Source organism: Neomonachus schauinslandi, chromosome 4, assembly GCF_002201575.2.
Source record: "Neomonachus schauinslandi chromosome 4, ASM220157v2, whole genome shotgun sequence".
Taxonomy (NCBI): Eukaryota; Metazoa; Chordata; class Mammalia; order Carnivora; family Phocidae; genus Neomonachus; species Neomonachus schauinslandi.
The window spans coordinates 48,829,796-48,851,226 of record NC_058406.1 but is presented as its reverse complement, the minus strand read 5'-3'; the positions used below and the strand labels follow the sequence as shown (position 1 = coordinate 48,851,226).

The following is a 21,431-nucleotide window of genomic DNA, read 5'->3' as shown; positions in this document are numbered from 1 at the left end:
CCAGGTGCCCTGGAATCTAATTTCTAATGGCCTTGTTCTCAAAAATTTCAGACATGTGTCAATTTTTTACAATTCACTATGTTTATTAGTCATGCTCCAGTGAAGTGGGGAGAGATCTATTTGAATATCACATAATTATACTTAGAAGAAGATAGCAAGAAGATAATGCATAGGAAGGTATTTTGCCAAACCCCACGGTACAATACAAATATTAGCTGTTATTGCCATTGCCCATAATCATATAAAACATGATTATCAGAGATGCACTGGATCTGCTCATGAATTCATTTTCCTGTGAGTTCCTTTAACGAGTCTCTACAAAATAAGAATATACTCAAGGACCCTCAGATATCTGAACACTCTTTGGTCTCACGAGGCTGGGACTCAATATCTAACTTTAAAATATTCTTCCTATAAAACAGAAGTAAAAACCTAAGAGATGAGAGATATTTTTAGTGGAGTTATTTGCCTGGCTTTTTTTTTTTTCTTCTTTTCTTTCTGGTTATTAAACACAACAGAGCTATTCCCTAATAATCCAGGAAGCACAGAACTAAGACATTAACCAGCTTGTGTTCCAAACTAAAAGGAGGTTAAAAACACAGCATTGTAATACAAACACGGCTTATAAGTACAGCGTGCGTACCTACTGTTCTGCCATTTAAACTTTGAGTAGCTGTACAAACAAGTCTATCTTGAGGAAACAGACTGGGTAATTTTCCATTTGGACTGTTTGAAATTTCACCAAGAGCCTCAAACTTGCCGAAGTCTGTGCTACCAGACATTCTCTTCCAATTTGTTATCTCTCCTTCTCCCCATTAAGATTTCCCTTTAACAAAAAATGCTTTTCTTAAAGGTTGTGCTTTAAGTAAAAAAACAAAAAACAAAAACAAAAACAACTTTAATTTTACAGAGAGATTAAATTTAAAAGAGAAATTAAAGAGGTAGTACCCCAGTTTTGGAACGTAAGTTGGTACTCTTCCCCGTGGCCTAAGAGAGATCCAGGTCAAGCTTTCATACTCTCCTGTCTTTTCAAGGTTCAGAAAAGAATTCAAAAGGTCTAAAAGGAAGGCAAAACATGAATCAATGAAAAGGTCAAGCTGCAACATTGCTGCAGGAGTGGTGGTAAACACTGACAGTGATGTGAGGGATCTTTGGAGCCTTTCGACACAGGATGGGAATAGGCACAAGAAGGCCAACTTCAGCACTTAGTAGGTAACTAGAGAAGACTATCTTCTCGTAGCTTCTGCAAACTCCGGAAGACTCCGGAGCAAGTGTCAAGCAACGAAAAAGAGCTCTATGATACAATTATCTTGGATATGCACAAAAGTCCAATTTCCTAAGCCTCAGATCTCAAAATGTGCAAAATGCTTGTTCTACAAATACAAGTGAGCACCCTTTTAGGGTCCTTTTTATAGAAAAGGAAATAAATAGGATCTTATTTCCAAATTAATGCAACCACTCTGAGAGGAGGGATCCCCCCCCGCCAGTGTGTTATAAGTTATCAATAGCTAAAATAAAGTCAGTTCATTTAAGATGGAAGATGAGGCATCAAAATATTATTTAAAACCAGTAGTTTCCATTTTGGGGGGGGCGGGCACTGGCTATATGCTGAGAGCACTGTGCTAAATGCCTTTTATGCATTATCTCATTTAAGCTCTTAACAACCATGAGGTAGGCGCTATCACCATTTTGATTTGCAGAAAAGGAAATCAAGATTCATCGAAGAACAGTCACTTATCCAAGATCACAGCTACTTAATAGCTGAGCCCGCAGTGAAACCCAGTTTTCTGGGTTCCTAATCCGATGCTGTTTCTGACACTCTGGTTGAATGATGGGGTGGGCTCAAGACTTGAACTCTGATGACAGCGAGTCCACCACATGTGTGAACTGACAGTATCTTTGATTTATGCTGCAAGGAGGACCTAAAAGAGAAGGCCATACTCGTGGACACTATGCCTTCCTGCCGTCCCCCACCATCACCTTGCACAAGTCATGCCAGACTACTTGGCTATTTTCCAAGCTCACCATGAACTTTCAGATCACACAGAGCCTTTAGGGGCTATTTCTACTGATTCGGAATGCATTTCCTCCTCTACCATCCTCACCCCTCTCAGCTGGGGTGAAATCTAACTCTCCATTCTCTACCCCCAAAGTCTGGATTAAGGCATTCTCTCTTCTCCCTTCTCAGGGAACTTTGTCTGTTTCATTCTTTGAGCACTTAGCATATTTACCCTGCATTATTATTAGGAGCATATATGCCCATCACCTGCAGAAAAAAGTATGTCTCTTAAAGGATTGCACCCAAACCTATCTTTGTACCATCCATGTACCTCACACAGCATCCTGAACGTAGCAGGTGCCCAATAAATGTTTCATGTGTAGTTAGAAGAGGAAACTCGGAGTCTACTATTGCAACATTTGTATCAAAGAAAGGACTATTCCCAAAGGAAGTGGGAAGTATTTTTGCTTACTCTTCTTTCTGAAAGGATTTTTCAGACAGGCTATTGCCATTCCAAGGAAGGTAATGGGGCTATTTTTCTGTTTAGGAACCAGTGGTTTAAGTAATGTAAGCTATGGATCAGTGGTTTGCAATGATGGGGCTGATCGAAAGACAATCATACTCAGCATTTCTAAGGTTAATGGCATTGCCTCTGATAGGGGAAATATCAAAGTGGAAGATAGGGAAGAAACCAATAAAAACATTTACACACACCTTTAATGGTATGCAGCGTAGAACCCACTTAAATGAATCCCAACTAATGAAAACATCTTGAAAAGAGAGTGATTTTTAGAGAAACCTTTTATCTACAGGTCTTATATTATAGAGCAAACCTTTTAAATGAATACAGGGTAAAAAAAGAATTAAACGAGTAATTGTTGTGATTCATTGTGGTTCATGTAACTTTCATCAGGCCAGTGAAATGAATGAACCATTTAGCCAAGAAGGCTCTTCTCCACCAATTTCTGTCATATATGTCAGATTATAAATAGCCTTCTCGGTAGGCACCACAAAGCAGAAAAAAGGTCTTGGGAATGACTGAATCCTGCTTGTCCTGCTGTACCTAGAGGTGGGCACCTCTTCTGAGAAAAGAGGTGAAAGAATTTGGATCAACCAGAAAAATGCATAAAAAGGCAAATGTACCATAGCCCTCCCAATATATATTGGACACTTTCTTTGAAACTTACTATCTTTTTCTTTTTTAAAATGAGCTTTGATGTCTTGAAGACACAAGTGTTTGGTGGGCAGAGACTCTAATGGGCAGAAATGGAGGCTCAAAAGCAGAGGTAAGAGTTGGAATCAAAAGGTGCTTAAAACTTCTAAAACTGGAGACATAATTTGCCAAAGATTTAAATTCTCTGCTTGCCAGATCTTTCAGTCCGGTGGCTTAAGAAGGAAGACACTAATATTTCCACTTAAGGCCACTAAATACACATAAGAATTACCGGAAACTGTATTCCTATAACCCTCACCATCTAGTGAAATATACCTTTTTGCCAAAACAATGAACGTGCTGGGCTTGAGCCTATTTTGTCTCTAAGCTGATTGTCCCAGAAAAAGAAAAGCTTAAGTAAAAGCCAACTAAAAGTGGATCTAAATGTCACTGGGTACTCGGTACAAATAAGAAAAAGGGCTGCGGATTCAAGGGAGTTTAAGAATGAAGTCAAACACTAACATCATCTAAAGATTCCTTAAATATATTCTGAATCAACTGAAATATCATTATTAGAAATTGTGAGTTTCATTTATTTCATTCATTTATTTGTTTGGGCTATTTGAGGTCATTCTAGGTGCTTACATTTTTAAAAATTATCTTGGAAAATTTTAGAATTCTAGATTAGTTTGGAATAAAGGGCAAGAGCGATAAACATGGAAAGAATACCTTTCAGTATCCTGAGGACTCTGTGGGCAGGGGGGTGAAGCTGTGGGCCAAATGGTAAAAGATGCTGCCCAGAAGAGAGGAGCATTCATTTCCCATGCAACAGCTTTGTAACGATATCCACTTGAAAATGAGTACTGTTAGGTTGAATGAAAAAAAAGATGTGGTATATACTCATTTTGTCTCCTAGCATTTGTCAGGAGACCAGGGCTAGAAATGAAGGAATTCCTGATGACCTGAAATTATTACAATAGCTCATTCTATGTCTTAAAAAGCGCTTTTAGGTATCTCATTGTATCTTTACTAAATCCTTGGGAGCAAGAATGGCAAGAATCAGCAGTCCCATTTCATAAACGAAGAAGCTAAGGCACAGAGAGGTGAAGTACCTTCCCCCCAAGGTCAGTTATAGTTACTGGCTCTGAATGTTTTAAAAGCATTTCACAGCCCGGCAAGTGACAAAGTCAAGGCTCTGGCCCGGGGTTTCCCATCCCTCTTCCACCCGTGCACCTGTCGAAGTTCAAATTATTTTTTTTAAAGACTTATTTATTCTACACAACATAATAAAATTTAAAAAAAAGATTTATTTACTTATTTATTTGAGAGAGAGCACGAGCAATCGAGTATACAGAGGGAGAGGCAGAGGCAGACTCCCTGCTCAGCAGGGAGCCCGATGTGGGGCTCGATCCCAGGACCCTGGGATCATGACCTGAGCCGAAGGCAGACGGAAGGCAGACGCTTAACCAAATGAACCACCCAGGCGCCCCTCGAAGTTCAAATTAGAGAACCACCCAGGCTTCCTTTCAAGAAAACAGTTCCTCCAGTAAGAAAAGTTATCAAACTCATCACTTCTTCAAATTTTACACTTTCTAGACCCTACAAGATCATGAAAAAGAACAGTGGGCAAGAGAGACACCGTGTCTTATATTTATGCTTTCCCATAAAGTATAGGTTGAGTTACTTGTTAAAATAACATGAATTGGCCTTTCTTTTCACCCGTGTATTTGCTTAAATGCTTGCACAGAGCCCACTTCTATTTGTTCTTTATTTTTCTGCTCAACCTCTTGCTGCGCAAAGATCTTTTCATGTCCCAGTCAGCTCTGCCATATAGCATGCGTTATCTCACACTTGGACTAGCTACACCCAGTTCTGCCCCACACACCATCTTCTGGCGTGATGCTGCACTTAGGAAAGCTGGTGACCACGGGCCAATGAGGACAGCAGTGGTGGCAGAAAGGGAAGACTATCAAACGTGCAGCCTGAATTCCTGCCAGTCCCCGCCAAGACCCAGGGAAAACCTTTCCTGACTGGCAGCAAACTTCTCGTGCCTGGCCCCCAAAACCACCTTGCTGTCCTGCCTGCCGGCCTTCAGATATCACAGATACCCCACGATCCAGCAAGCAAGACTGCAAGCTGCTGGACTGGTCATCTAGGCACTGAACACAGGAAAAGATGGGCCGGGAAATTCACGCTCTAAGCAGAGGCCCGCTGAATATGGACATTATTTACAATCTCTCCTGCAGCAGGCTTTTATGGAGAGCTCATCCTGCATACACACTACCCCAGATCAACAGAGACACTCTAAGGCACAAGAGATGCATTTTGTTCTGCATTGACAACAGAGGATCATCGCCCCAGACTATGTGGTAGGCCCTGTGCTATAGAAAAAAAACAGTAGTCCTTACCTTCACGGAGTTTACAATCTACTTTATAATAACACTGGCCTTTGCAGACACTATTCGGAGAATCACACACAAAAAGAGGTCATACTAAAACTGCCATTGCTCTACTCAAGATTCTAAATAAGTGACTTTCCAATCAACTTCACAACTTGTTGGCAAATTAAGGGAAGGATTTCAATAGCCTTTCAAGTAACTGTCCAATTTCAGGTTATTTTGCGGGTGGGGAGAAGCAGGAAGGCGAAGAGAAGCAGAATGACAGTATAGTAGAAAGAATGGAGGACAAGTGCTGGACCTCAAGGGTCTCCATCCTACTCATCATCCACGTGTTATTTTTGGCGTATCACTCTTCGTCTCTGGGCTTCGTCAGTCCTATAACTGATGCTGGAACAATGCCTGGGATACAGCAGATGTTTGCTAAATAAATGTTGATTGAGTGAGTGAATATAATATGTGAAGATTTAGTGTGAATATTTCTGTACTTCACAGTAAACATGAAGAAATTAGAGATAAGAACAGTCAAGTCACAGAAATTCATGTAATGTGCTTATGCCCTCAAATGAAATTGCACTAGTAAATAGTGCCAGGGGGGCTGAGCGCCAACAGGAAAACGTGGGACTGTGTCTGCCCAGTATACTTTCTCACTGCGTCCCTCAGGCTTGAATTTCGTAACAATTTAAACTCAACAAATGGATTTTCTCTGATTCCAACCCAGTGGGCTAGTACCTTGGCTAGCAAATCCACCGGTACCATGCTCAGCCTTCTTTTCAATATTTACAGAATAAAAGGCAATTTCGGTTTTAGCCTTGAGCACATCAGATTTTGACAGCTTGGAAATGTCATCCTTAGAGCAAGGACTTTTCACATTCACAGAGTTCTGGCTCTAACTATGCTCTAAATGCAAATGCAAATATCCTTGACCAGAAAACCTTGAGCATCATGTTCTAAGAATGTTAGTGAGATTACATGAAGTTCTTTTTAACTGTATTAGCTTCCATCCAACATCTACTAAATTGCATTAGAGTAAAGTGGGGAAGGCCTGGGTTCGAAAGGTGGATGCCAAAGAAGTCACATTTTAATTTCGTCTCCATCTCTCCCTTCTGGATGCTTTCTATCTGTCAGCCAGCCAGTCAGCAAGCTTCATTCCAAGGAAGGTCTGCTGGATGACTGGCCATTCAAGAATGAACAGGATACAACTGGTGTATTAGAGACTGTTCAGAAACACTACACCTCAGCCAAACGGAGCCGTACGTGGTGGGCCCAATGCTCTTTTTGCTTAACAATGACCTGTATCTTCCCTCTCACACATACAGAACCTGTGAATCCCATTTATTAATCAAGCGTACTAGAATACACTGATTAGGAAAGTACATTGATGGTACTTTTTTACTGATAAAGCAAACTCCCAAGAACATAAATTTGCAAAATTGAAGGAAATAAGAGATGGTGAAATTCCTCCGCCTTTACAACTTAACAGGAGCAAGAAGAGGCTCAGAAAGGAGAGGGCAGGAGCGAGAACAGACTGCTGTGGTAACATGGCACAGTGGCCTAAGTGTTTTTGAAGAAGAGAATTGTTTAAAATCAATGTCAAGTGGTTTGTGTTCTGAGACATAACCTAAGTGCTCCCTCCCCAACCCTGTTACCCTACGGCTTCACCAAAGTCAACTACCGACATAATTTCTATGCGTACACAGTACAGACCTGTAAGGCAGGGGCTGAACCCACTTAAACTAACTCAGCAAACGCAGGAACCTAGAACTAGAAGGGAACTTTAGCCTGAAAGCCCTCTCAGAAACATGCGAAAATTCTGCTGTCCATTCTGGATATATTTCTTCAGAGTGTGGAATGGGGGTTTTGAGCTCATTCTTTTTTTTTTTTTAAAGATTTATTTATTTATTTTTATTTGAGAGAGAGAGAATGAGAGAGAGCGAGTACATGAGAAGGGGGAGGGTCAGAGGGAGAAGCAGACTCCCTGCCGAGCAGGGAGCCCGATGCGGGACTCGATCCCGGGACTCCAGGATCATGACCTGAGCCGAAGGCAGTCGCCCAACCAACTGAGCCACCCAGGCGCCCTAAAACTTAACTATTGCTGCCTCTTGCACAGCTTCTGATCACTCGTATCTACCTTCCTCACGGGCCCCCAACACTATCCAAATACCTTCAGGAAAGCACAATCACATTTGATGGCAAATATCTGTTTAAATATCTGTCGTCCTTGCTAGAATATGTACCTGATGAGAACTGCGTCTGCATCTCATTTATCTTTATATCCCCATCGCCTAACACAAAGATTAGCACACATATTAATAAACACAAGTAAGATTGGGCAAGGGCGAATTGGAAGAAGGAGAAATTACCTATAATTACCAATTATTTTTCCCTTAAAAGAGGTTAAAATCCTAAATTGGTGGTTACCAGGGTGGGGGAATAGAAGAGATGCTGTTTAAGGGTGCATCCTTGCAATCAGTAGATAAAGAAGTTCTGGAGATCTAGCACAGAATGCGGTGATTATAGATAACAAAACCCAAATAAACACTATTAGAGACTAAGTTTAATTGTATACAACATAGTGATTTGATACAAGGTATTATGATCTCCATCATAGCCTTAGCTAACATCTCTACCTCGTGGCATAATTACCATGTCTTCTAGTGTTGGGAACAATTAAACTTACACAATGTTATATGCCAAATATATCTCAATTAAAAAAAAAAAGACTTTAAACTCCTGAAGACAAGATCTATTCATTCACTCACTTACCCACTTAATCATTCACTTCAAAAATATTTATTGAGTGCCAGACACTATGTTTGGAATACAACACAAATACTAGTTTCTTTTTTTTTTTTAAAAGATTTTATTTATTTATTTGAGACAGAGAGAATGAGATACAGAGAGCATGAGAGGGAGGAGGGTCAGAGGGAGAAGCAGACTCCCTGCCGAGCAGGGAGCCCGATGCGGGACTCGATCCAGGGACTCCAGGATCATGACCTGAGCCGAAGGCAGTCGCTTAACCAACTGAGCCACCCAGGCGCCCACAAATACTAGTTTCTGCCCTCAAGGAGTATCCAGTTAAAATTGTGGCCTCCTCGAAACACATGTTAGGGGTACCTAAAGAAAACACTGGGGCTTCTATTCTATTTATTTTGCATCCCCTAAGAAATACTCATGAATTGGTTATTAATAATGTCATCTCCATCACTTGGTACCTAGGTCAGATGGTGACACGTCGTCCGTAGCACACGAGGTATCCCTAGCAAAATGCAGAGTAATTCTGCACACCCACTCTTACTGGTTTCACTTTCAGCACACTCTGACATATCACTGTTCTCAGGGGCCAGGATTCGGTGGAAAGGACTGACAGGTCATCTCGTTTTAACTAGTTCACCACCATCACTACCACCACCGTAAGTGTGTCATCACTGATGTCATTCCCTAACGTCAGGTTTGTAATTTCCCTGGGAAGAGGGGACAGGACAGATAGAAAATACACTGAAAACCTTATGATACAAGTGATTGGAGATTATTATGGTTGCTCCAAAACATTTCAGAGCATCTCACTATCCCTCATCTCTGTTTCGTCTCAGATTCTCCCTGGGACGATGAAGTAGCACTTCCTCTGCCGCTTACTAACTGTTGACCACGGACTTGTGCCTCAACATCCCTGAACCTCATTTTCCTTGTCCTCTCAGAACTATTACGCCAAATTCAGATATCCAAATGATTTAAAGTTTCTAGTACATAATATTATTCAACCATGGTCGGTTCTCTAGCCTCTCCTATTGAAGCACAGGAAGAATCCATACAGAGAGAGATCTGAGCCTGGAACTCAAATGTTCTACACAGTTATGTACAATCAGGCTACCCAAACGTCCTTTAGATCTTGTATTCCAAAAGTATGCTTTCCTGATCCATTTACGTTGAGAAGCACTGTCTCAGTCTCCCGCTTTGAGCTGCTTTCACCATTGACCCTCACTATCAATTCTGTTCGGGTAGAACTGAATTCAACAATATCTATTGAAAAAAATGAATGGAGGGATACATAAAGAGATGATGATGGGCAGTCCGTGGCCACAAGCATTCTAGACTGACTCTTACTGGCATATGCTTTTCTCTTCCTCTCTCTCCTTGCATAAGACAAACTTAAAGGCTATTTTTCAACCATCGGTCTATAACTGAGGCTTCTGTATCTTTTCTTCACTAAGGACATCTTGTAATATTTTCCCATCATGGAGCCTATTTCTCAAAGTATTTAATCTGCCGTCTTTATTAAATAATGGATAATTCATCTCACCCCCACCTTTTATCTAATGAATCCAAACTATAAATCTCTGTAAGTGCAAGATAACCAGTGAGTTCACAAACAGCGTCAAAAGCAAAAATCTTCAGCCTGCGTAGCTTTTTCTAGGGGGAAAAATGCATAATTTAAGATTTTTCTTTTTGCCCCCTTCAGGGACCACCAGTTGGCAAACCACTGGTCAAAAACAGTGTGTTGGTGTGTGCTGAGTTTTACCGATGTGTATTTCATATCAATTTGCAAATCCACTAGAACTCAAAGGACATGCATGTTCTGAACACTGCTACTTTTGGAACTGGCTGATGCTCTGACAACAAGGTACTTCACTGTCCCCCTCTCTGTCGTTAAGGATCTTACTCATAGTCCAAAGCTGCAAGAATGCATTTAATGGAAAAGCTTTCAGTTTGGGCAGCATTTGCAATTTTAAGAAAAGATAAACCTCTCTGTGGAGTTAACATGATCTGTGAATGTGGGACATGCTAGGAATCAGATATCCTAATGAACTTGGTCTTACTCACTTGAAACGGAGAATTAACCGATTCTTTTAAATAATTCAGAAATCTAAAATCAAAGGGACGAGGTGCAAGTTTCGATTGTCCTGCACAAAAAACGGGCAACAGAAATAAACATTTTATGCTTTCAATAAATACATTCCTACATCTTTTGTCACTGAAATACTTTCAAATTTATTGGCAACCATAATTGTTTTATGCCATTCAACAAACATAATGGCATCTGGTATAAATACCTTACAACTCATCTCATTTTATACTCTCCATCTCCAGCAGAAAAATCGAGTGAAAATTTAGTCCACTGTTGAAAACCGTCCATTAAAGAATCAAGTACGCATAATACTTGAGATTGTAGGGAAAAAGAGTAAAGAATTTTTGTAAGAAAAATAAGAATGTAATTTGTCTCCCAAATATCTAAAGCAAGAAAAAAAATGTGTTCTGGACTGCCCCCTGGCATATGGCTCATGTCTACGAGTCAGTGAGGTAGATGAAAGAGAAGGCGGGCTACACTTGAGTATCTACTATGGATTGTTCCAAGTTCTGGGTACCTCATATCCCTACACACATTCATACATAAAATCTGAACAGAAACAGTCCCGTTAGTTCTGAGGACATAATTAAACCTGTGGGAGCCTGAGCAAGGCTGAGGCAGATACCTGGGAGGATGAGATAAGGAATAAAGGAAGAGATGACAATCCCAGATGAGAGAAAAACATGAGGAAGGAAAAGGAACTAACATTGTTTAAGCTCAAAACAAAACAGCGACAAAAACACATTTCCTGGGAAGGTGATGACATCCCACCTTATAAATGAGGAAACACAAGTCCGAGAGTTCAAACTACTTGCCCAAATTTACATAATCAATAAGTTATGGAACCAGAGGTTGAATACCGTTCTTTCTACAATACAGTGTAATGGATAAGCAATTAGACTCTGGAGTGAGAGTAAGTTTGAATACACTTTCCACCTTCTGGATGGTGGACAAACTATTTAGATTCTTTGTGTCTCAGTTTCCTTGTACGTAAAACGGGCACGCCAACAGTACCTCTTTCCGTAGGGTTGTATTCGGATTAAATATGGATGAGAGAAGTCCTAGCACAATGCCCTGTTGGGGTGGCCATGAAAATGACCCAAGAGATCACTTGCTGCAAGGAGCATAATTGCCTGATGACCCCAGCTGCCATCCCTCTGTTCAAAGGCCACCCTTCCTCCAGGATATCCCAGCCAATGACTAAGGGGGAGAATACTAATGCAGACCCATTTCAATGGGACACAGAACTTTTTTTTGAGAGAGAGAGAGAGAGCGTGTGAGAGCATGAAAGCGGGAGGGGGGAGGGGCAGAGGGAGAGGGAGAGAGAGAGAATCTTAAGCAGGCTCCACACTCAGTGCCGAGCCCACTGTGCAGGGCTCAATCTCACGAGCCTGAGATTGTGATCTGAGCCCAAATCAAGAGTCGGATGCTCTACCGACTGAGCTACCCAGGCGCCCCATGGGACACAGAACTCTTAAAACAGGTGACTTTGGCTCAAAGACTCTCCACTGGCCTATACAAAACTTTCTTAGAGGCTTACTGCTATGTGAGATTCTTCCAACCCAATCCTGTTCCTTTCCCATTTCCTTCCACAGGTATCAGGTCATTATTGTGGTGTGAAAGCTCTCCCAGCTGACTCTTGCATCCTCTCTTTATATTTAATAGGCTTTACCTCAAATAAATCCCGGCACCAATAATTCCACCAGAGAATATTCTGCTTGGAAGATCCAAAGTAACAAGCCAGCACACAGAAAGTCCACAAGGAACGTAAGCTATCATCATGACTGTTATCACCAAAATCATTATTTTTTTTAAATTTATGTTAATTTTATTTATTTTTTTTTTAATTTTTTTTTATTCTTATGTTAATCCCCATACATTACATCATTAGTTTTAGATGAAGTGTTCCATGATTCATTGTTTGTGCATAACACCCAGTGCTCCATGCACCAAAATCATTATTTTTATCATTATCTGGCTCGAAAGCCCAGTAGAGTTTAATCCCAACTTTCCAAACTGTTTTCCTTGAATCTGTGAACGGTATTCTGTATTTTGAATGGGAGGGTTCAAGGATCACACTACGTTTTTGTAACATACTCTGACAAGTTTTGTCGCACCTAGCAAAACAGTCCTCAATTACAAATGAAAACATATATATTTCATTTCCCATACAGCACATGAAAAATATGGCACCTTCTATTTTCAAGTCTGTCTGAAATGCCTTTTGTCTACCTCACCGTCGAATGTGGAATTTCCCAGTGCTTTATTATTTGACTGATTTTCCACTTTCATCATCTTTCACGAAGCAAATAATCTGCTGATAACTAAATCTTGTAACAAAGTATACTTCCTCTGCATTTGTTCTGAAGAAGTGACTCACATACTGTCCAATGGCTTACTCAGTTGATATCCCACTAATTACACTTACAAATTTGCTTGCATAGGTTGAACGGCTCTCAACTACTATGCTGTACCTTACAAGAGGCTTATTGTTCCAAGATAACTACTGGACCAAGTACCAGCAGATGCAGGAGGAATGGAATTTAAGTAGTCAACTCGTTAAAACTTTGTGGTACTTGGGTGCCTGGGTGGCTCAGTTGGTTAAGCGACTGCCTTTGGCTCAGGTCATGATCCCAGGGTCCTGGGATGGAGCCCTGCATCGGGCTCCCTGCTCGGCGGGAAGCCTGCTTCTCCCTCTCCCGCTCCCCCTGCTTGTGTTCCCTCTCTTGCTGTTGTCTTTCTCTGTCAAATAAATAAATAAATAAAATCTTTAAAAAAAAAAAAAAAACAACTTTGTGGTACTCTTCCCCCAGGGTTCATTTTCAGTGGCTGAAATTCCAGTGGGTTGACCCTTTGTGATCAGTGAAATTATCGCAAACTAATCAAACTTTTTCATAAGCCGCTGTTACTATTGTACACAGGGCTGTGTGGAAAATTAGGACTGGTTGCCAGATAAAATATAGGAGTTAATTTAGATAAACAAATACTTTTTAAAATATAAGTATACCCATTTAATACTACAAAATTATTCACTGTTTATTTATATGAAATTCAAATTTAACTTGGTGTCCTCTATTCTTATGGCTCAATCTGGTAACTATTAGGGAGAAAAAATGAAGCTTCATGGTAAATGTACTTGAGACCTGGGGGCTTATGATCTAAATGGTGTCATGAGATAAGGGATAAGCTGGAAGTCCACAGATTGAGATTTCCATTAAATGAAAAAGGAATCGTTTGCATGAGTGGGTATGTAAAGTCAAGTATCCCATGTAAGTAACTCAGCTTTTAGTATTACATGCATAAGGAAAAACCTTTGGGGATACTAAAGGATGTTGCCATGGTAGATGAGAGAGCCTCTCTCTGGCAATGTTACAAATCAGGCCTTTGTCTGTAACTCCACGCTAGACTCTATGCTTGCCTTGCTCGTCACTACACATTAAGTATCTCACAGATCATAGGGGCTTGGGATATATTTATTATATCAAGAAGTGAATGGATTTGGTATGTGCATTCCTCTGTAGAGCATATCATAGTTTACCAAGGGTTTTGCCAAGTCCTTTCCTCGGCCTAGAACGTCCAATACAATTTCGTTTCCTGCTATCCCCATCTCCAATTGCTCTCTCCTTCATTCATGCCCCTTAAGCCACACTGACCCTGTTACTATTCCCCCAACTTCCCTCAAAGCCTTACTCATCTCTATTTCTAGAATCAAAGTCTGTAATGTCTGCATAGTTCTCTTCTTCACCTTCTTCAGGTCTGAACTCAAATGTCAACAGACCAGAAAGGCCTTCCCTGACCACGCTATGTAAGATAGCACCCATGTCCTCCACTGCTTATCCCCTTATCTGTCCCTGTTTTTCTTTGTAGTATTTAATATCACTGGGCACATTATGTATGTATTAGTTAGTTCATTGTCTGTCTCCTCCCACCAGAAGGTAAGGTTTTCTCTGTTTTGCTCAGTGCAGTGCCCGGTTCTTAAGATGCACTAGATAAATATTTGTTGAATGGATGGATGAATTAAACCTTTCCCCCCTCACTAGACTATCGAGTCCTCCAGAACAGGATGTCCGATCCATTGCTATATTCCCTCAATGCATCCAGTACATTGTCCAAATGTATCCAGCAGATTCTTAAACTATCTGTTGAATTACTTATGAGAAAACTGAGGTACAGAGCCTATAAGTGGCTTGGACAACTGATTTTCTCTTAACAGATGCTCAGTGTCGGGCTTGTCGTGGCAACTCTCCTCTGCTAATCTGACCTATTTGGAAGCTGTGATTTGGCTTCTCCTTGCTCATCTCTTGAGTTTACAAAAACTGCTTGCTGAGAAGCTCTCTAGTTGCAAAATGCCTACAGAGATCTTAGAAAACACTGACGTTCCTTCATGGAGAGATTGTTGGAAGCCTATTCCTACTTGGTTGGGCCTTGCCTCAACATCCTTTCTGCTTCTCTCTTTCTATATGCACCATATGATGCCTGCAGATAAGGCATAGGAGACTCCCTTGTTCCCTTTGGGTGAAAATCAACCAAGTACAGAAGCAAACAACTGAGATGGGGCAGAGTAATCTGCAGTAAATATTACCCCTCCCCCCACCTCTAGTTGAGCTATCCCAGTGGATTTCCTTAATGACAAGCTAATGCCAAGGGAACAGAGTTGCCTGGAGCTGAGTAAAACCTGAAGAAGAGAAAAAGAATGGGGAAGCTGTAGGGAGAAAAGGTGCCAAAAATCCTGTGGCCACATGCATTTCTGTGGCAGACAACTAATCAATCTGGATTAGTGACTCCAAATCCCCAAATAAATTATTTATATTACATTCAGTTTTCTAATATTATCCACAAAAGGATAATTCCTTCTCAAAAAATAATGTACAGGCTTTAAATCAACAAATTCACACTCCAGTGTCAAATCAGATCCTATTATTTGTGGCAAGGAAAGCTCATACACTATTCCTGACCCGAAGTAGCCTCCCTGATAGCTCACCGAGCTGATTTTTAATTGATGGAGAGGTATGCGAAAGTGACCATTAAAAGTACCCTGCAGGTCCTTCTAGGGTCCTTCTCTGTCAAAGGGTCCTATCAGAGTTTTTCGGGCTCGATCACTGGGAAAACCGAACAATAGCAGATGGAGCTGCAGACAAACACCAGGTGTACCTTCCACCACACTGTGATTTGATGACGGCTCCCCATTTGCTTTTTTTTCTGAGCCCAATTCCAATACTACATGAATTGTATTGCTTCACATTTTTGGAATCAAGATCTATGGACAGATTTACACAATCCCAAATAAATTATAAATCAACGCTTAAAAATGCCTTTCTACTTAGAATGTGAGATCTAATAGGCACTCAAATGGTCGTGTCTCCTGGGACAAGAGTTACAGGCACAAATAATTTTGAGGACCAGAAAGAAATCCCTTTACTTCTTCTTTCCTCTGTAACTATTTGTGTGTGAGGGATGGGGGGGGGAGGGGAGGTGGAGGAGGGAAGATGTCTGAACTAGACCACCCATCCAGTCTATTTGAGAATTTAGACATCAGGGAACGTGGGTCTAAAACACTCCCTATTTTGGCCACTAGCCAACCACTTAAAGTCTATTCAGCTAGTTATCCTCTGTATGTAGACAATAAAATACCCATAATGTGTGAAGTAAAACTACTTTTTAAGAATGACTACAAATTTCCTCCCTATTTTTCAGTTGAAAGAGCTCCTTAATGACACTGGGTCCTGTGGTAAAGCTCAACCTAGTCTACACTGCAGGATGCATGCGGGGGTCCGGGGGTGGGGGAGCCTGCAGCCTCACCTGGTACCTCATCTTTCAAAAGGCAAGATCCAAGAATTTCCTTTGTCTGGAGGCATTTCTAAAGAGCCTCTGCAAATAATGATGGGTCACATCTGCTAACAATATTTAAGAAAGCACAATTCACCTGGTCTCAGAATGACATTTTTAGATCAAACCAAACTCTGGTTCTCTAGTCTCTTAAAGGAGAGAGACCAGCTCCATCGCACTGCTGAAAATTCATCAGGTAGAATTTAATTATACAGATTTGGAAGCCAGAAGGCATTTAGGTTTGAACGTCTCCCTAATTTGGGACCATTACATGGTTTAGAATGTTGATCATTACTATTATTGCTGCTATTCTGGTGGTCACTCTGCTGTGTCTGTCCCTGCAGTGTTTTTTGAATGAACACCGAGAATAACTGTTGCTAGGTAATTGTCAAAGAAACTCACGCAAATTATGAAATATTAATAAATTGTATTTACAAGTCAATGGTGCTAGAGTGCTCCTGCTTTCCCAGGAAAGTGCAAATTATAAGGCTGTATTGCCTCCAAAATTCCTAAAATGACCCAACTAAAATGACACATTAATCAAAATGGTTCTTAAAATGGGCAGTCCAACCAGCAGTAAGTAAGAGACAATTCTTAGGGTTTGGAATTACGAACTTTATTCTGCCTTTACGCTATGTATTGATATTGTAACACTACAATATACCTCCCATATATTGGAGGACGTAGTGAAAAAAAGTTAAAGCATAGGGCCTCCAAGGTGTTAAGAGCATATTATCAGATAAAACAGTGTTTATCCATAAGAGAAGTAAAAATTGACAGTTCTCTTATCTCCCCCCCAAATTACAAAGTGGATCCCACACATAAATCCTAAGTCAGCAAGTCAGTAGCTTTGGAAGTTATTTCATAAGTATTGAAATATTCAAAATGCTCACAGAAATGAGTTAATGGACGACTAGGGAGATGTGATTGTGGTTGGAGTACATTCCTTTTTCGTCTAGCAACGTTTAGCAACAGTATCTAGTGTAGCGATACAAGATGGAAATGACACAAACGATATCCCTGACCAGGAGAGCCACACTCAAACAATTCTCCAGGGTGATTTTCAGATTGGCAGGTAGAGCTGGAAATTTTCAAAATCTGGGGCAAGCATCATGATTAATGGCTTTCCACTGATTGCAAAGGCCCATCTGAGGGTTTACGCCACCAACATATGGGCGACCACCAGATAAATGAGGAAGAACAAACACGATTAAGCCTAAAGGAAATAATCCAAATACCAACTCTGCTTTCCTGTTATAAATACCACATTTTAAAAACCATGAAGATGAGGCTTTTCACAGTAGTTGGTGCAGGTGATGAGAGAGAGTAAACAGAGGGGGCAAAAACATGTGAACACAGCTTTTCTTTTTCTAGCGAGGGAATCCCATATTTTCTTTTTTTCAGTGAAGGGTGTTTTCACAGCGAGTCCCAGCGGGGAGGGGACTTTCAGAGCGCCAATGCTGGACGATGCTATTCCCTCAGACATGGACTCGGTGTGGCCCTACAGAAGTGTGACTTGAATTAAGTAGGAGGGTTATCACATGAGCTTTTCCCTCATTAATGACTGATCTGATGCACCACAGAACACAAGCTTTAGGGGACTGTTCACAGGTCCCGTAAATACCAAGCAGTCATTTCAAACATTCTGTCCCATAAGAACTGTTATCAGTAGCTCAAGTACCTCTCGGGAATTCACGAAGGTGGTTTGAGTAGATGTTCTAAGTCAAAGTCCAACAAATAAGGCTTATCACCTTCAGAGTCTCTTGAAAAGCCAGAAAGGGGGTTTCAGCAATATGCAGAAGAATTAAATGCATGATTCCAGTCAGAGCTGAGAACTCTGTCAGAATTTCATGGCCTGTGGTAAGCAAGCATAAGCTAACATGATGGTTATCTCATGTCTTCGCTCACACCTGCTCATGTGGGAGGGGCAGAGGTACAACTTGATCTACCGTGGACATTAGTATAGCTTCTGGCTTTGGCTTCCCAGCACTATCAGTCTTATCTGCGCATGTATGTCCACGTGTCCATGTGCAATTCTCCCCCACACCCAAATTAGTTTTTTTGCATCTCCAGTTTTTTTTTTTTTTATTTTTGATATTTGTTTCTTTAAAAACCTCTTGGTAAATCAACAGTGAGCAGACACTCGCAAAATATTTGGGGATAATGAGAACATATTCATCTACTTATTAATTCTATTCATTAAGCAAATAAATACCAGGTACCTGCTAAGTTCAAGGTACAGAGCTATATGCTCTGCAAGATTGTTTTAAAAGGAATTGGTCATGAGCCCGACCCTTAATCAGCTTATAGTTTTTAATAAGCCAGATTCTATGTGGTTGGTGCCAAGGAAAGACTCAGCTAAAATTAAAGCCATCTAGGTGGGGCCCCTTCTTTCCAGAATCACCTTCTCTGGGAATGCTCATTCTGAAGGTTCTGGCAACTCTGAATCACTTCTGTGGTAGTCAACTCCTAGGAGGTGAACAGAATGTGAGGAACAGTCTACATAATGAAACAGATGTGGCACTGTGGGGATTATGGACAGATCTGAGGAGACTTACATCTGACATTTCAGAACAGAGTAGGTACCTACAGAAGGTACCTCTCTAAAAGTCTTGGTTTCTTTCTGACACTATCCCCCTTCCATTCCAAATCTCCCAGCTTTTGGCCTCTCCAATACGTATGCTCTTTACAGATAGGAGCTTCAACTAAGAGTAATAATGGCTTTCTTTGAGTCCTTACTATGAACCAGACATGATGCTGTTTCATGTACAAATGCTCCCTTTTTAAAAAAATTTTTATTTTTTTTCATTAACATATAATGTATTATATTTGTTTCAGGCGTACAGGTCTGTGATTCATCAGTCTTACACAATTCACAGCGTTCACCATAGCACATACCCTCCCCAGTGTCCATCACCCAGCCACCCCATCCCTCCCACCCCACCCCACCACCCACTCCAGCAACCCTCAGTTTGTTTCCTGAGATTAAGAGTCTCTTATGGTTTGTCACCATATTCTCCCTTTTAATACGAAGTATGTTCTTTTAGTATTCTTATTTTACTGATAAGAAAACTGAGATTGGGGCAGCAGTTTATTCAAAGTCATCCAGCCATTATTTCATCTGAACTTGGGTCTGTCTGACTCTAGAGGCAGAGTTTTTAATCATTATATTATACCAATTTTGAGTTTCAGAGATTCTGGTATTTTATCTCTGGGCTTCAAATAACTCCTTCAAAATTCCCATCTAATACTCTAATTGGACAAAGATTTGTTTTCTTTTACAGTTGAGTCTTAAGGGAGTACAAGAAAAGAAAGCAAAAATTCCACAGAAAAAAACAGACTAGTTGGACAGGGAAGAAACAGCTGCATCCACTTTAGGTAAAGTTACATGGCCTAGTTTATGGTTTTGGATGAAACGGCATGTTACCATTTGTCTGTTCATTCTCCATGGTTTACTAGGAAAATACCATTTGTTTCCCATTACCTTTCTCCTCAAGAGCTAGGATAAAAAGAATATGATTTCCCCTCACATATATACATGAAGAAGATGTAATGCGTTTGCATTTTATTTGCAGACCAGAATCTGTCACTTCTTCACCCACCAAGATTCCAAGTGTTCTTAGAGTTCGGCTGCTACATTTATGAGAGTTGCCTTTTTAAAAACAACAACGAAACAAACAAACAAAAACCTTTTAGGAACTCATCGTCCATAACCTGGGTAATGCAAAAAAATCACTCTTGGTCAAACGGACACTAAAAAGTTCTCTAATGCATGTAAATACCTGGTCCTGAACTCTTCACTTATTTTCCTTTAGGGATTATGTGTCTTTAGAAAAGGGGTAAAATCACGTTTCCTCCAATCACTGCATCTGAGATTGACAAAAGGCAGGTAGAGGAAACTGAGCAGCCTGCTGTGTCCCTAGGCTGTTTCCACTGGAGGCATCCAAGACAAAGCGGCCTCTACTTCTTTGAAATAAATAGACATTTGAAACATAGGAACTTACTACTTTCTCCCCCAGATATTAATACGTTCTTTGAACTCACATGATCCTACCCACCCCCCAACTCAGCCCCAAAATAGTATCGTGAATCCTTGAGGTAGCACCAAGTGATCTGGGGTTAAAGTGAACTTGGCTAGTATCTTTGTGCCTTTGGCCGAAAAATCCAGGCTCGATCCTGGTTGCTTTTTGGAATGGGAAATGCACAATATCGGTATTACAGGCAGCTCCAGAAAGGCATGCCAGGCCTCTCATGCTCTCAATTTATATTTGCATGTGAACAGCTTGTCGGCCATTTTATGAAGACAGATGAATCGCAGGCCTGCTAGAGGGATGGCCAGCCCTAAATACATGAACCACATACCCGTACAGCCCACCAATTTTTAAAAATGAAATGAGAATAAAATGAGTATCTCTGGACACAACTTCAGGCAGATTATATATAAGTATGATCGAAAAATGAAACACTTAAGGTATCACCTGTAAGTCAGGTGGAAATAAAGGATGAAACTAAAGTATAATTATCCCTTTACAAATGTCAACAAATAATAAGATGTAGCTATTTATGACACTAAAGACAAGACTTCAGGGGTCTCTCTTTTCTTATGCTTGCTTTGAAGAGACAACTTTGATAAGGAAAATACCACTAAAACACCAGAATAAATAGGGGGATAGCCAGAGAGTCCATATTTAATGTCAGAATCCAGCAATGATATCAAGAATGTACCAGGCTTGGGAAATGAAACAAATTATGTAGTGAGAGGATATCTAATGTGGCAAAAATCCTCCATCCCACAATTCTGACATAATTCAGTTTACCTTATCTATTCCAAAAGATCAGACGGAGATCAAAGTGGAAAAATGTATAGCACAACAAAAGAGTGACCAAAGGAATGAGGTCATTCTAAGTAGATGAAAAACCAATATGGTAAAGGATGATACTGACAAGAAGAATAATGAGTAATATTGAAGAGCTAACAATTTTTTATAAGCTATATGAATATGTGCATCTTATTTAGCTCTTCAACAGGTAGGCTCTTATTATATATTATTACCGTACTATTTTAAAGATGAGGAATAACTTTATGCCTTGAGAGGTTAAATAACCTGTTCAATGTTACAAAGGTAAGAAACTGCAGACCCCATTAGGGCCTTTAGTTATATCACTGAGGAAGAGCATTTTGGAATTTTATGAGATGATATCTGGGAAAGT

General features: G+C 40.5%; 1 protein-coding gene across 3 annotated transcripts in view; it reads right to left on the bottom strand.

Moving 5' to 3' along the window:
* Window positions 1-21,431, bottom strand: part of NFIA (nuclear factor I A) — a 359,380-nt gene that overhangs the window by 150,967 nt on the left and 186,982 nt on the right. The window lies entirely within an intron of this gene.